At 43.9% G+C, this 17,364-nt stretch overlaps 1 protein-coding gene across 1 annotated transcript in view; it reads right to left on the bottom strand.

Moving 5' to 3' along the window:
- The window catches only part of NECTIN1 (nectin cell adhesion molecule 1), a 147,121-nt gene that overhangs the window by 117,731 nt on the left and 12,026 nt on the right, over nt 1-17,364 (bottom strand). The gene's annotated exons all lie outside the window — the stretch shown is intronic.

Below are 17,364 nucleotides of genomic sequence, written 5' to 3'. Positions count from 1 at the left end.
ATTCCTTTAACACCAATCATCTGCATTAGAAACAACAGTATCAGACTGGGATGGTTGGGTTCACACAACAGAATTTTCAAGTGGTCACCCAACAGACTTACTGAGATTCCGTAGTCAAAACCCAGCGTAAAAAGAATCAGTTCATAGTGATTATAATAGCAAATTGAATGATGATTTCATTATGAAATGTATCTATTAGAAGATTTTTTTTTTTTTTTTTAATACAGGGATAAGTCTGAACTATCTATTACGTTGAGCCCAAATCTTTAAAAAAAAAAACATCCCCCTGAGGAAGTACATGAAATGTATGTCATGGAGGAGAGAACAGGTGATACAGCCACTTTAGATTATGGGTAAAGCCTAGGTGGTGCAATAATCATTTATGTTGAATGTCAATAATAAATTTTGTATGGTTAGATATAGGTCAATAAAAGATTGGTGATTTTAGAGTAATTCTTTGTCTCCATGTTCTTTGGGAAAGATGAATATTGAGAGTTTTTTACATTTGTCATTCATCATTTAGCTTTGCTAGGACTATGACTATGACTCTGGTTCTTGGGATTATACTTTTCTTAGAATGTATCTATTTACATTTTGTATCGCTGGCTCAATAGATAGATTTCTTGACTTCTGGGCTGGGTAAAAGATTTACTGGACACATTTAACACTGTAACAACCATCGTTATAATGAACAATATATTGCTAATACAAAGTATAAAACAGGCAAAGTTTTGTGTGCTTATACAAGCCAACACATCTCCAGTAGCAGGCTTCACAAATGATAGGCTTCATCAGATAGTACAAGGTACAGTAGTTGCCTATTCCTTTCTGTCCCACAAACAATTCGTATAACAAAATAGTGTAAAACAAACCAGTCACAATTATACTACATCTGGTCTATTCAAGCCTATAGTTATGCCACAGTAACACTGTAATACAATTGAGTATTCTGTTGTGTATCAGCAAGAGATGTTAAAAATTTGACATGAATAGACCAAAATTTACATTATCTACTGCTGCATTGCAAAACAAGGGGATCAAGGAGCTCTTTCTATGTCCCATGTATTCTATCTCACATGGCCATAGTGTGTCCATACACTGTAGTTTGAATGCTATTCAGGGGTCAAGTCCTGGAGAGAAAAAAGTAAAGGGAACTCCCGCAATATTATCACTCAAGGGCCGGTCCTTCTAATGGAAACAGTGTTCCTGCTGTGGAAAAAGTGCAGGAACTCAGTTCCCATGCATTCCCGTATGACTTGAGCCCTGATGCTATTATTCTATTTCCTTGAAGTATACACACCGGTAAGTGTTCAAAGTTGTTATACATTTCTAAAAGTCTAAGTGAAAATAGAGAGTAAGGTCATTTGGTGCTAAAGAGCCCTATCACATTGTACAATCACAAACCTGGAACAAACATGGAACAATCAGACTGATCTGCCAGAATCATGTAATAGAGCAGGAGGGGCTGAGCAGATTGATATGAAGTTTTGTTAGAAAAGTTCCAGATTAACTTGTGTTGAGTTAAATCTCTCCTTTTTGTTTGCTTAGGAGTCCAGTGGGCAGTCCTTTTTAGCATGAGCATACAAAGATAGTGGTTTATAATTAAAGGGGTACTCCATTCATAGACATCTTATCTCCTATCCGCTGGGACCCCTGTGATCTCTATCCTGACACCCCAGCGTTCTGAACATTTATGTTCAGATCGCCAGCTGTGCTAGGCTTCGGATGGCCGTGGTCATCATACCCCCTCCATTTATGTCTATGGGAGAGATGGACATACAGCGTTCGCACTTCTCCCACAAAGATATAGAGGGGGCATGTCGGCCACAGCTTGGTCGCCTGTGGATAGGGAATAAGATGCCTAGGAGTGGAGTACCCCTTTAAGTAGCACCACCCACTGGATTCCTAAACACAGGAAAAGAAGAGTTTTAAATTAATTAAATACAATTTATACTGTCTATATTCTCAAAACACTATATATCAATCTTCTCAGCTCCTCCTGCTTTGTAACATTATGTCTATTGATCTGATTGCATGTCCAATGTGACATATTCCCCCTGAATATAATTTTTCAGTCTTTTTGACTTGGAGGAGAAAGCGGGCTGATCTGCGAGGTACAGTAAAGAAGCTACTGTGACTACTGAAAAATCAAGGGTATGTCATGACGACTGGGAAATTTAGGGGTTTAGTAGGGGACACAATTTCTTATAACTGAGATCTCACTGCTTTGACAATCATTGACAAATGCGTGAACTTAAAGGGGTTATCCAGGAAAAAACTTTTTTTTGTATATATCAACTGGCTCCAGAAAGTTAAACAGATTTGTAAATTACTTCTATTAAAAAATCTTAATCCTTTCAGTACTTATGAGCTTCTGAAGTTAAGGTTGTTCTTTTCTGTCTAAATCCTCTCTGATGACACCTGTCTCGGGAAACGCCCAGTTTAGAAGAGGTTTGCTATGGGGATTTGCTTCTAAACTGGGCGGTTCCCGAAACAGGTGTCATCAGAGAGGACTTAAACAGAAAAGAACAACCTTAACTTCAGAAGCTCATAAGTACTGAAAGGATTACGATTTTTTAATAGAAGTAATTTACAAATCTGTTTAACTTTCTGGAGACAGTTGATATATATATATATATATATATATATATATATAAGGGTTTTCCTGGAATACCCCTTTAAAGCTAGCCCTTAGACCCGGCTAAGCTTTGTTCAGGTCTAATTAATCCAGTAAAGGGGGATTTTCCTTTAGCAGCAAATCTGTGTCTAGGGGCAACTCTCTCTGGTTTTTTAATTGCTTTAGTGTCCTTAGTTTCATCTTACCTGACACAATTGTATTCTCAATGCATCAATGCATAAAAATCTATTTCTATTCTTTGAATATAGCCTATCCACTTTCCATATATTATAAATAAATATTTAGGAGGGATTTATTTTGACATTGCATTATTGTTCCTTTTTTAAGCTTAAAAGCAATAAAAACTGCTAGTTTACCAGAAAAGGTATCAGCTCCATCATGTGATTCTGTCTAGTAAATATCAGCTGCTAGAATGATTCCCACACATAAAGGTGCCGGTTTAATAGAAATTCACAGCTTAATGAACTGGAATTAAATAGGACTAGCCTTTCCGCATGACTAAAATATTAATGGTGAAAAGGATTCCAAAACCTCATCTTCTTACTGGAGTGTAATACGATGGTAGAAAAAAATAGTCGACATGGGTGGCAGATTGTACTCACACAGCAAACTTCAATTCAACAGGATTTTCTCAAATAATGATTTATGTAGATACACATATTTTGGTTACCGTATTTCTCGCCCTATAGGACGCACCGGCATATAAGACCAATTTTAAAGGTGCAAAATCTAGAAGAAAAAAAGATTCTGAACCCAACAGTGATCTTCAACCTGCGGACCTTAAGATGTTGCAAAACTACAACTCCTAGGGCATGCTGGGAGATGTAGTTTTGCAACATCTGGAGGTCTGCAGAATGAAGACTACTGGTAATACGTGTCCCCACCGCTCCGGACCCGTCCCCGCTGCCCTGGATGTCGCTGCATCGCTGTTGCCGCATCCCCGTGGTGTCCCCGACGCTCCGGACGCTCCTATTGGATGACGGGATGGCGTGCGCGACGACGTGATGACGTCGAAGGAGAGCGCCGGCCATGCAGGGGATCCCGGCCCGGAGCAGACACCGAGGAGGCAGGTAAGTTCCCTCCCGGTGTCCTGTAAGCTGTTCGGGACGCCGCGATTTCACCGCGGCGGTCCCGAACAGCCTGACTGAACAGCCGGGTTAGTGTCACTTTCGCTTCAGACGTGGTGGTCACCTTTGATCACCGCGTCTGAAGGGTTAATACAGGGCATCATCGCGATCGGTGATGTCCTGTATTAGCCGCGGGTCCTGGCCGTTGATGGCCACCGGGACTGACCCGATAGGTGTGTATTCGCCGTATTAGACGCACCAACTTTTCCCCCCCAGTTTTGGGGAAGAAAAAGTGCGTCTTATACGGCAAAAAATACGGTACTTTCTATTCTCTTTGTTATGTTTAACCTCCATGAAGGCTAGCGGACACATTGGAAAACTACAGAGAATCACAAAGATTGAAAGAGATAAATACTAGAGATGAGCGAACTTACAGTAAATTCGGCAGTTGATGACTTTTCCTGCATAAATTTGTTCAGCTTTCCGGTGCTCCGGTGGGCTGGAAAAGATGGATACAGTCCTAGGAGACTCTTTCCTAGGACTGCATCCACCTTTTCCAGCCCACCGGAGCACCTGAAGGCTGAACTAATTTACGCAGGAAAAATCATCAACTGCCGAGCGGACAAGTTCGTGACGAATCAAATTTACTGTAAGTTCGCTCATCTCTAATAAATACCTATTGCTTCACATATTTACAGAAGCACATTCACTGTTTAAGGAAAAAATATAATTTCAATTGCTATAATTTGATTGAAAAGTAAAAAAAAAATCATGGAAACATGACTTTTTTTTCAAGGAAACAATTCCCTATTTTACATACTGTACAGAAATTTACAAGCGTTGGCAACCCTGGTTCACACAGTGTAGTAGTGCAGTTGCAGCAAAGTTGGTGGGATCAGCACATGAACTCAATTTTAAATCTGTTGCATTTCAGATATTTACAATTGACTTCAGAGTAGAAGTAGTAGCGGATGGTGCGGAGAAAATGCTGTGTGTCTGTAAAAAATTTGAACCTGCAAATTTTAATACATTGGTCCAGATTTACTATTTCCATTCCGACAGTTTAGTGTCACAATTTTGGAGAGTGGTTTTTGTGGGTCAAAATTTTAGAAAATTCTTGCACTTTAAAGGAAGAATCACAAAAAACAAATACATTTTTAATACAATAAAGTAATCATGTCCACTGGTTTTTATCAAAACCCCACAGACTTGACATTGAAACCTAGACAAAAATGCATTTTTTTCACAAATCTTAAAATGGTCAGAGAAATCTAATATAATTGTGCAGGTTCGTTTAAACCCAAATGAAGCGCAATGCGCCACTTATTATCAGTGTTGTTACGCCGAGCGCTCCGGGTCCCCGCTCCTCCCCGGAGCGCTCGCTTCACTCTCCCCGCGGCAGCGCTCCGGTCACGTCCTCTGACCCGGGGCGCTGCGATTCCGCTGCCAGCCGGGATGCGATTCGCGATGCGGGTAGCGCCCGCTCGCGATGCGCACCCCGGCTCCCCTACCTGACTCGCTCTCCGTCTGTTCTGTCCCGGCGCGCGCGGCCCCGCTCCCTAGGGCGCGCGCGCGCCGGGTCTCTGCGATTTAAAGGGCCACTGCGCCGCTGATTGGCGCAGTGGTTCCAATTAGTGTGTTCACCTGTGCACTTCCCTATATCACCTCACTTCCCCTGCACTCCCTTGCCGGATCTTGTTGCCTTAGTGCCAGTGAAAGCGTTCCTTGTGTGTTCCTTGCCTGTGTTTCCAGACCTTCTGCCGTTGCCCCTGACTACGATCCTTGCTGCCTGCCCCGACCTTCTGCTACGTCCGACCTTGCTTTTGCCTACTCCCTTGTACCGCGCCTATCTTCAGCAGCCAGAGAGGTGAGCCGTTGCTAGTGGATACGACCTGGTCACTACCGCCGCAGCAAGACCATCCCGCTTTGCGGCGGGCTCTGGTGAAAACCAGTAGTGGCTTAGAACCGGTCCACTAGCACGGTCCACGCCAATCCCTCTCTGGCACAGAGGATCCACTACCTGCCAGCCGGCATCGTGACAGTAGATCCGGCCATGGATCCCGCTGAAGTTCCTCTGCCAGTTGTCGCTGACCTCACCACGGTGGTCGCCCAGCAGTCACAACAGATAGCGCAACAAGGCCAACAGCTGTCTCAACTGACCATTATGCTACAACAGTTACTACCACAGCTTCAGCAGTCATCTCCTCCGCCAGCTCCTGCACCTCCTCCGCAGCGAGTGGCCGCTCCTGGGATACGCTTATCCTTGCCGGATAAATTTGATGGGGACTCTAAGTTTTGCCGTGGCTTTCTTTCCCAATGTTCCCTGCATCTGGAGATGATGTCGGACCTGTTTCCCACTGAAAGGTCTAAGGTGGCTTTCGTAGTCAGCCTTCTGTCCGGAAAAGCCCTGTCATGGGCCACACCGCTCTGGGACCGCAATGACCCTGTCACTGCCTCTGTACACTCCTTCTTCTCGGAAATCCGAAGTGTCTTTGAGGAACCTGCCCGAGCCTCTTCTGCTGAGACTGCCCTGTTGAACCTGGTCCAGGGTAATTCTTCCGTTGGCGAGTATGCCGTACAATTCCGTACTCTTGCTTCAGAATTGTCCTGGAATAATGAGGCCCTCTGCGCGACCTTCAAAAAAGGCCTATCCAGCAACATTAAAGATGTTCTGGCCGCACGAGAAATTCCTGCTAATCTACATGAACTTATTCACCTAGCCACTCGCATTGACATGCGTTTTTCCGAAAGGCGTCAGGAACTCCGCCAAGATATGGACTCTGTTCGCACGAGGCGTTTCTTCTCCTCGGCTCCTCTCTCCTCTGGTCCCCTGCAATCTGTTCCTGTGCCTCCCGCCGTGGAGGCTATGCAGGTCGACCGGTCTCGCCTGACACCTCAAGAGAGGACACAACGCCGTATGGAGAACCTCTGCCTGTACTGTGCTAGTACCGAACACTTCCTGAGAGATTGTCCTATCCGTCCTCCCCGCCTGGAAAGACGTACGCTGACTCCGCACAAAGGTGAGACAGTCCTTGATGTCTACTCTGCTTCTCCACGTCTTACTGTGCCTGTGCGGATGTCTGCCTCTGCCTTCTCCTTCTCTACAGTGGCCTTCTTGGACTCTGGATCTGCAGGAAATTTTATTTTGGCCTCTCTCGTCAACAAGTTCAACATCCCGGTGACCAGTCTCGCCAGACCCCTCTACATCAATTGTGTAAATAATGAAAGATTGGACTGTACCATACGTTTCCGCACGGAGCCCCTTCTTATGAGCATCGGATCTCATCATGAGAGGATTGAACTTTTGGTCCTCCCCAATTGCACCTCGGAAATTCTCCTTGGACTTCCCTGGCTTCAACTTCATTCCCCTACCCTGGATTGGTCCACTGGGGAGATCAAGTGTTGGGGGTCCTCTTGTTCCAAGAACTGTCTAAAACCGGTTCCCAGTAACCCTTGCCGTAACTCTGTGGTTCCTCCAGTAACCGGTCTCCCTAAGGCCTATATGGACTTCGCGGATGTTTTCTGCAAAAAACAAGCTGAGACTCTACCTCCTCACAGGCCTTATGATTGCCCTATCGACCTCCTCCCGGGCACTACTCCACCCCGGGGCAGAATTTATCCTCTCTCTGCCCCAGAGACTCTTGCCATGTCCGAATACGTCCAGGAGAATCTAAAAAAGGGCTTTATCCGTAAATCCTCCTCTCCTGCCGGAGCCGGATTTTTCTTTGTGTCCAAAAAAGATGGCTCCCTACGTCCGTGCATTGACTACCGCGGTCTTAATAAAATCACGGTTAAGAACCGCTACCCCTTACCCCTCATCTCTGAACTCTTTGATCGCCTCCAAGGTGCCCACATCTTCACTAAATTGGACTTAAGAGGCGCCTATAACCTCATCCGCATCAGAGAGGGGGACGAGTGGAAAACGGCATTTAACACCAGAGATGGACACTTTGAGTATCTGGTCATGCCCTTTGGACTGTGCAACGCCCCTGCCGTCTTCCAAGACTTTGTCAATGAAATTTTTCGTGATCTGTTATACTCCTGTGTTGTTGTATATCTGGACGATATCCTAATTTTTTCTGCCAATCTAGAAGAACACCGCCAGCATGTCCGTATGGTTCTTCAGAGACTTCGTGACAACCAACTCTATGCCAAAATTGAGAAATGTCTGTTTGAATGCCAATCTCTTCCTTTTCTAGGATATTTGGTCTCTGGCCAGGGACTACAGATGGATCCAGACAAACTCTCTGCCGTCTTAGATTGGCCACGCCCCTCCGGACTCCGTGCTATCCAACGCTTTTTGGGGTTCGCCAATTATTACAGGCAATTTATTCCACATTTTTCTACCATTGTGGCTCCTATCGTGGCTTTAACCAAAAAAAATGCTGATCCCAAGTCCTGGCCTCCTCAAGCAGAAGACGCCTTTAAACGACTCAAGTCTGCCTTTTCTTCGGCTCCCGTCCTCTCCAGACCTGACCCTTCCAAACCCTTCCTATTGGAGGTTGATGCCTCCTCTGTGGGAGCTGGAGCTGTTCTTCTACAAAAAAATTCTTCCGGGCATGCTGTCACTTGTGGTTTTTTCTCTAGGACCTTCTCTCCAGCGGAGAGGAACTACTCCATCGGGGATCGAGAGCTTCTAGCCATTAAATTAGCACTTGAGGAATGGAGGCATCTGCTGGAGGGATCAAGTTCTCCTGTTATTATCTACACCGACCACAAGAACCTCTCCTACCTCCAGTCTGCCCAACGGCTGAATCCTCGCCAGGCCCGGTGGTCTCTGTTCTTTGCCCGATTTAATTTTGAGATTCACTTTCGTCCTGCCGATAAGAACATTAGGGCCGATGCTCTCTCTCGTTCCTCGGATGCCTCAGAAGTTGAACTCTCTCCGCAACACATCATTCCACCTGACTGCCTGATCTCCACTTCTCCTGCCTCCATCAGGCAGACTCCTCCAGGAAAGACCTTTGTTTCTCCTCGCCAACGCCTCGGAATCCTCAAATGGGGTCACTCCTCCCATCTCGCAGGTCATGCGGGTATCAAGAAATCTGTGCAACTCATCTCCCGCTTCTATTGGTGGCCGACTCTGGAGACGGATGTTGTGGACTTTGTGCGAGCCTGCACTATCTGTGCCCGGGATAAGACTCCTCGCCAGAAGCCCGCTGGTTTTCTTCATCCTCTGCCTGTCCCCGAACAGCCTTGGTCTCTGATTGGTATGGATTTTATTACTGATTTACCCCCTTCCCGTGGCAACACTGTTATTTAGGTGGTCGTTGATCGATTCTCCAAAATGGCACATTTCATCCCTCTTCCTGGTCTTCCTTCTGCGCCTCAGTTGGCTAAACAATTTTTTGTACACATTTTTCGTCTTCACGGGTTGCCTACGCAGATTGTCTCGGATAGAGGCGTCCAATTCGTGTCTAAATTCTGGAGGGCTCTCTGTAAACAACTCAAGATTAAATTAAATTTTTCTTCTGCATATCATCCCCAGTCCAATGGACAAGTAGAAAGGATTAACCAGATCTTGGGTGATTATTTGCGACATTTTGTTTCCTCCCGCCAGGATGACTGGGCAGATCTCCTCCCATGGGCCGAATTCTCGTATAACTTCAGGGTCTCTGAGTCTTCCTCCAAATCCCCATTTTTCGTGGTGTACGGCCGTCACCCTCTTCCCCCCCTCCCTACTCCCTTGCCCTCTGGTCTGCCCGCTGTGGATGAAATTTCTCGTGACCTTTCCATCATATGGAGAGAGACCCAAAAATCTCTCTTACAGGCTTCATCACGCATGAAGAAGTTCGCGGATAAGAAAAGAAGAGCTCCCCCCGTTTTTTCCCCTGGAGACAAGGTATGGCTCTCCGCTAAATATGTCCGCTTCCGTGTCCCTAGCTACAAGTTGGGACCACGCTATCTTGGTCCTTTCAAAATTTTGTGTCAAATTAATCCTGTCTCTTATAAACTTCTTCTTCCTCCCTCTCTTCGTATCCCTAATGCCTTTCACGTCTCTCTTCTCAAACCACTCATCCTCAACCGTTTTTCTCCCAAATCTGTTCCTCCCACTCCTGTTTCCGGCTCCTCGGACATCTTCTCGGTCAAAGAAATTTTAGCTGCCAAAAAGGTCAGAGGGAAAAATTTTTTTTTAGTGGACTGGGAGGGTTGTGGTCCTGAAGAGAGATCCTGGGAACCTGAGGACAACATCCTAGACAAAAGTCTGCTCCTCAGGTTCTCAGGCTCTAAGAAGAGGGGGAGACCCAAGGGGGGGGGTACTGTTACGCCGAGCGCTCCGGGTCCCCGCTCCTCCCCGGAGCGCTCGCTTCACTCTCCCCGCGGCAGCGCTCCGGTCACGTCCTCTGACCCGGGGCGCTGCGATTCCGCTGCCAGCCGGGATGCGATTCGCGATGCGGGTAGCGCCCGCTCGCGATGCGCACCCCGGCTCCCCTACCTGACTCGCTCTCCGTCTGTTCTGTCCCGGCGCGCGCGGCCCCGCTCCCTAGGGCGCGCGCGCGCCGGGTCTCTGCGATTTAAAGGGCCACTGCGCCGCTGATTGGCGCAGTGGTTCCAATTAGTGTGTTCACCTGTGCACTTCCCTATATCACCTCACTTCCCCTGCACTCCCTTGCCGGATCTTGTTGCCTTAGTGCCAGTGAAAGCGTTCCTTGTGTGTTCCTTGCCTGTGTTTCCAGACCTTCTGCCGTTGCCCCTGACTACGATCCTTGCTGCCTGCCCCGACCTTCTGCTACGTCCGACCTTGCTTTTGCCTACTCCCTTGTACCGCGCCTATCTTCAGCAGCCAGAGAGGTGAGCCGTTGCTAGTGGATACGACCTGGTCACTACCGCCGCAGCAAGACCATCCCGCTTTGCGGCGGGCTCTGGTGAAAACCAGTAGTGGCTTAGAACCGGTCCACTAGCACGGTCCACGCCAATCCCTCTCTGGCACAGAGGATCCACTACCTGCCAGCCGGCATCGTGACAAGTGTGCAACAGTTTTCCTAAGACATGCACCAAATGAGTGAACATACACAAAATATTGACATAATGTAATAACGGACATTTTCCACATGCGTGCCCACAAATGTTAGAGCTCTGTTACACAGGGTGATAATCATGTCCTAGGGACATATCAGGCTCTCATTGGTGAAGGTCTGAGTGTTCAGACCCTGACTGATCAGTAGAATGAGTGGGGAGAGGAGCATGCCCCCGGCTTTGTATCTATGTGAGCAGGACAGTCCCATAGACTTATGAGACCATCCAGGCAATGGCTGCAGGGGCAAAAATATACATCTTATGTATATTACAAATATACATATAATGGTATTATATACATTATATAAAAAGTTTTTTTTGAGCAGGTACACTTTAAGAAAGGAATTTGGATTATGACTAGCATTGGGGACTGATGTATGTCATGACAATATCTGTACAGCACTACATACCATGTAAGAGATATAGAAGCAGCAGGAAATATTAAAAAAAAAAAAAAAAAAAAACAACAACAAACAAACCAGGCGATGGTTATTTGATCTAACCTACTGCGACCATAATATTAAACAATTATTTCAGCTGGTTATGCTTTACATATGAACAGGTGACTAAGATTAGAGTTTGTATATATCCATTGTCCACCCTCTTGGATTGTAAATCATAAACAACCACCACTCTCTGCTATACAACAAGGATTATGGAAGCACCAGTTCCACATATTATTGTGCCAACATGTCCTACATTTACAACATTGAGGAAGTCTTTTGTTCCTTGTCCCAGCCTTGGTGTGATGTCGAATTGTTTAAGATTTGACAAAGGCTCAACAGTCTGTATATCATTTATTTCAATAGAGACACAGCTCACTCATCTGCCACCCTATTTAATAACACGATGAGAGTCAGTGATCTAGGGCATCATGGATAGGAAAGTCAGCAACCATAGTAATTGCTTTTAACTAGCTCTTCTGGTTCACAGAAACAAAATTTTTCATGACGTTCCTGTCTGAAGAACTAGGACAAATTGTCCTATAAAGCTGATAGATTTTACAGTTGTCTGCCACTTGACTGTATTTTCCACCTAGTGAGCTTATATTGATTGCAAGAGAAAAAAAATAAAATAAAGTGTAATCTTCCTATGAAGTTTTTCCTACTATATGTGCACAGGGAAATGCGATTGTGAGCCCACTGGGGGCAGGGACTGAAGTAAATATGGTGAACAGGGTTGCTGAAAATGGTGACATTTTATAAGTGGGAAATAATACATTAACAAGCACCAAGTGGCGGGGACAGAAGCAAAAGAATTGGAGCTGCAGTGTATAGGCAAGCATCAGGACCATGAAATACATTAATCTTTTTTAAGAACCAGTATACCTCTTTAGGGTACATTCAGATGTACAGGATCCTACGCCGATTTGATGAGCAGGATTTTTAACTGAAGATTATAAGTCTACATAGTTTACATTGAAATCTGCAGCAGAAAACCCTGTGCATCAAATCTGCGTACGTGTGAATGTACCCTAAACTCTGTGGGGATGCAGGAAATTTGGTCCACAGGATTAGAAAATTGCTAAAAAAAAAAAAAAAAAAGTGTGAACTACTGCTGAAGGATCACGTGGCAGTAGTGCTAATATATCAGTAGCATAGTCAGGAATGGAGTCAAAGCTTGTAACCAAGTGGGAGATTTGTCAAAACCTGTGCAAAGGAAAAGTTGCTCAGTTGCCTATAACAACCAATCAGAATGCTTCTTTCATTATTTCAGAGGCCTTGTTAAAAATGAAAGAAGCGAGCTGTTTGGTTACTATGGGCAACTTTTTGTCTGGACAGGTTTTGATAAAATTTCCCCCTAAGAGAATAGTCAGGGTGTCAGAGATGGACTAGACAAGACCATAGACCTGTATGGAGCTAAGCGTCAGATGCAAAAGTAGACATCAAAAGCGGCACTTCAAGAATTGTAAGCAGGAATCACAAACAGCGCTGATCCAAACAGTCAGGGATGTGAAGATAAAAGCAGTATTTATTCCAAAGACATGCATCATGCCTAATGAAGCTGCTGATGCACAGTGAAATGCATTGCATGTCTTTGGAATAAATAATGCTTTTTTCTTCACATCCCTGACTGTTTGGATCAGCGACATTTGCGATTCCTGCTTCCAACTCTTGAAGTGCTGCTTTTGATGTCTCATATATCCTGTGCAGAAAGGCTGCAGATCTGAATCACATCATTGTTATACAATCTCCATTGTTGTGTATGTTGGTATACAACCTTCCTGGTGAGCAGTATACTTCATGTCTGGTCACCACCCTTGGTGACCACTATGAAGCGCTTTTCTTTTTCTTTTTAGATGCAAAAGTAGAACAAGTACCATTAGAACAATCCAAAGGGTGAAAAAAAGAAGTTATTTTAGGGAACTGAAGACTGAAGTCAAGATCAGGGTCAATAATTAATCAAAATCAGGATCAACAGTACAAGAATTGACATTCAGGAAGCAGCAAGAACCTCAATCAGCAGACAAGGCATTGATGGCCAATCGCCTTTTAAATTGGCTGCCAGGCCTGGTGTCAACAGTAGGCGCTGATTGCCAGGCAATAGGAAGCTGCTTGCTAAAGTAAAAAGAGCGATGGTCAGATCCAAAAAAGGTCACAGCTGACATAAGAACCAATGGATGAAGTGTCTAGTTGCCTAGCAACCAAACATGGCCATTGGCTGGAGCCAAGACCACGAGTGGTGTGCAGGGGATAAAGAGAAAAATGTATCATAGCGTGTGTAGAGGCAGAGTGGAGCAGTTGCTCAGAGTAACCAGTGATATCCCATCTTTAAAGGGGTACTCCAGCCCTAATACATCTTTTCTTCTATCCAAAGGATAGGGGATAAGATGTATGATCGTGGGGGTCCCACTGCTGGGGACCCCTGCAATCTGGTGGGTGTGGAATGACAGATTGCAAGGGTCCCCAGTGGCAGGTCTCCCGCGATCATACATCTTATCCCCTATCCTTTAGATAGGGGATAAGATGTATTAGGGCCGGAGTACCCCTTTAATTTAACAAAGGCCTTTCTAGAAATGAAAGCTGAAACCTGTTCTACTCTTCTTCCTTTGCAGAAAAAAAAAAAAACTACCACAAAGAGTGCAGAATGTATAACAAAATCATGTTCAAACCTGGACATTCACAATAAAGTAGAAAGTAAAAATGTAATAGAATAACTCCACATTTTGTCTATATTAGTCTTCTCGATTGAGGTTTCCAACATCAATAGCTCAATGGAGTATAATAATTGTGTGTATACATAAAATGTAGATAAGTTACACCAAACTCATGTATTGGAAATAAAATAAACAACAAAATCAACTACAAAATCATGTATTCTTCATGTATTTCCTCATTCACACAAAATGATTGCATGCCCAGCAAAGTGTATATAAAGTTGGCTACAATCAGGTCACATTACAGGACTACTTCCAATATGGTCACAGGAGGCCAAATTGGATTATATCTAGCGGTTTGTTATATGTTTTGGTTAGTGCACTTCACAGATGACAAAGCATTGCTGTTTGTACTGGTATAGTGCCCACATCTCTGTGATCCTCTCTGGATCCAAATCTTATTTTTGCATTTATGCTTTTAATTATCAGGTTGGATATTTGGCCTATGGAGACCGAGGCATACTAAAAAAAAATATTTGTGTTGTTACTTAGAAGAGATATATCACAGATGTACATTAGTTCTCTAGGATTGTTAGTGATAAATATAAAAAATATCAGGGGGCTTCCTGACTCTCCTCTGGTGGCAGATTTTGGAGGTTATGGACAAGGAATTTTAGCATGCCAGATATTTTTGTTCTGAAGGAAAATCACTCCAAGGGTACGTTCACACACACAGATTTTCCACGGCGGAATGTACACTGCGGAAAATCCGCCACAAGCCCCATTGAAGTCAGTAGGGACTGTGGCGGATTTTCCGCAGCGTAAATTCCGCCGCGGAAAATCTGCTGCGGACAGCCAAGAAGAGCCCGTCCACTTTCAAATATGCAGCGGAAAACCTGCAAAAAAATCCACGCGTGTGAACGTACCTAAAGGGTAGGGTCACACTGCAAGAAATCCACCGGATTTCAGGAAAAACGCTGCGTATGCACTATGAGCAGACACACAGGGTTTCCCCGCTGCATCCGTGTGTGTGCATTGAGGTTTGTGGGCCGACATAACTGTGATGTGCGGAAAGCTCTGTGTGTCTACTCATAGTGCATATGCAGCTTATTTTCTGCTGCCCAGTGATTTTCCCACAGATTGAAATATGCTGCGTATGTGCTGTGTATAACCCTACAATAAGGATACAAAATGATATAAATGACTCCGTTTTTTTTTAGGAATTAGTTCCTACTATGATTCGACCTACAAATCATAACTTTATGTCACCATCTGACTATTGTAATAATAAATTCCTGCAATGTCCAGCAATATCAGTCTAGCATCAATTTGTTTTATGTTTTTTGGAATTCTGATTGTCCAAAACTGATATTGCTTCCAGGGAGTAGACCGCTGAGGCATTGAATGCAAAAATAAAAATAAAAAATAAAAATAAAAAAAAATAAAAAACTTCCATTTGTATGGGGTGAATAATGGTAAAATGTATGCAGATAAGCCAAAAGGCCAGAAAACACTGTTGTGGCTTTATAAAACATAGATTAATTTTTTAATAAGAACAAGGGGATTATTAACAATTCCATAACGCATTACAGCATCAATGCTGTTGGAATCTCAACTATTCTGGATGACTGAACAGTCAGAAAAGTTAGCACAGCTTTTATTATCTCTTCTCCATCTAATTCCGCTTTTGTGAAATTCTATATCATATTGTCACATGATGTTATGATGTTTGACTCATTGAACAAGTGCAAGGGGCCAGAAGCTTTTCTTGAAAAATATTATACTACATGTTATGGATACTAGATTTAGGGATTTATTCTGATTGTCATATTGGAGTCGGGAAGGCATTTTCCCCCCTCATATGGAGCAATCCTTCCTCTGGATCAACATTTACTAAGCTGAAACTGACCAGTTTTTGTCTGTTTATTTTGGCACAGAGTGTCTGAGAGATGTCAGCGCCAGTCTGGGCCAGTGTGCGCCTGAAAAATTCGACAAACCCGACATTGCACTGTGAAAAGGCAAAAAGGGGGCGTGGCCTGTTGCAAATGGGGTGTTGTCAGACCAAAAAGGGGGCGTGGTTTCACAACCCGACAGATTTACTATTGAATTCCCAGAAAATCCTGTGGATAAATGGCTGTAAATATCCACCTAGAAAAATCTGGTCAGAAAATGTCCCCGACTTTTCGTTATAGTAAATAGAGAGGAATCCTGCAAGTCTGAAACAACTTTTCCCATTAGTAAAAACCTGACACTCTAGTAAATGAGGCCCAGTAAGTTTATAGGTTGAACCTAATGGCCTTTTAACTTTTTCCACCTTATCAAGTATGCAACCATTGCAGTTCTGTTCTAGACAAAAGTTATAAGCTCTTAGATGCAGGCTGAATAAAGTTACAAGATAATGGCCAGATTTATCAAACAGGAATTTGCCCAAAGCAGCCAATCACAGCTCAGCTTTCATTTTACCAGATCTTATTAAGATGTAAAAGTTGACCTGTGATTGGTTGCTGTAGGCTAAATCCCTTCGGGTTTTCTCTCACACAGTTTGATAAATCTGTCCCCTTATGTTTTAGGATTCATAATTTTTATTCCTCATTTTCCAAGTGGAAAATTCAGGGTCTGCCTGGTAATTATCAATATCCTATGCTCTGCATGTAAGAGCACCCTTGGGGTATGTTAACACGATGGTATTTCACTGCAGAATTCCGCACTAGAATTCCACACGGAGATTGCGCATCAGCAGAGTCCCATTGATATCCAAGGGATTCTGCTGCAATGTGCACACGGCAGAATTTCCACAGCAGATGCCTCTGCTGCAGAAATCCTGATTCTTTCTGTGGAGTCCGCACGGAAATGCATTGTTGTTTACAAGACATTTTCGAGTGGTCCTAGCACTGGAATATTTTGCAGGTGCTCCGCCATCGGGGAAATGACTGCAGGGAAACTGTGTTGACATAGCCTTAGGCTATGGTTTTAGCTAAAAAATACAGATTTAAATATGTGTGAACATAGCCTTAAATAATTATTCACAATACAAACTCAATGGGATGTCATGTCAACTTTAGACAAAAGCTTTCTGATAGAAAGGTCCCCTGACGATAAGTTGATCACAGGGTACCCAGATCTCCAGGCCACTGCACTATTGCAGCCAGGTGATCTGTTGTAAGATGAAGTGCTTACTTGAGCCTCAGTGGCTGCCGATCTGCTCTTATTGATAGAGCCTATCAAGAGAGTGCAGATTTCATGGATCAATGCAGTACATAGGTACCACATTGATCTGTATGAGCCATCTATTTGGGACTCAAAGGGTAAAAATAAACCCCTTCCATAATACAATTACAAATTTACCACCTTTGGCCATTTTTCAAATAAAAAAAGTATAAACAAAAAATAAACCCCATTAAACATATCGGTATGTCAGTAATAATAAAATATAACATTACCAAAACCACTCAGTAAATGGCATAAATGTTAAAAAATTCCAACCATCAGAACTGTGTTTTCTGACCCCATCACATCCCAAAAAATTTAAAATTTAAAGTGATCAA

The sequence above is a fragment of the Hyla sarda genome, chromosome 10 (genome assembly GCF_029499605.1).
Source record: "Hyla sarda isolate aHylSar1 chromosome 10, aHylSar1.hap1, whole genome shotgun sequence".
Taxonomy (NCBI): domain Eukaryota; kingdom Metazoa; phylum Chordata; class Amphibia; order Anura; family Hylidae; genus Hyla; species Hyla sarda.
The sequence above is the reverse complement of the archived record's forward strand: the minus strand, read 5'-3'. Positions and strand labels throughout refer to the sequence as shown.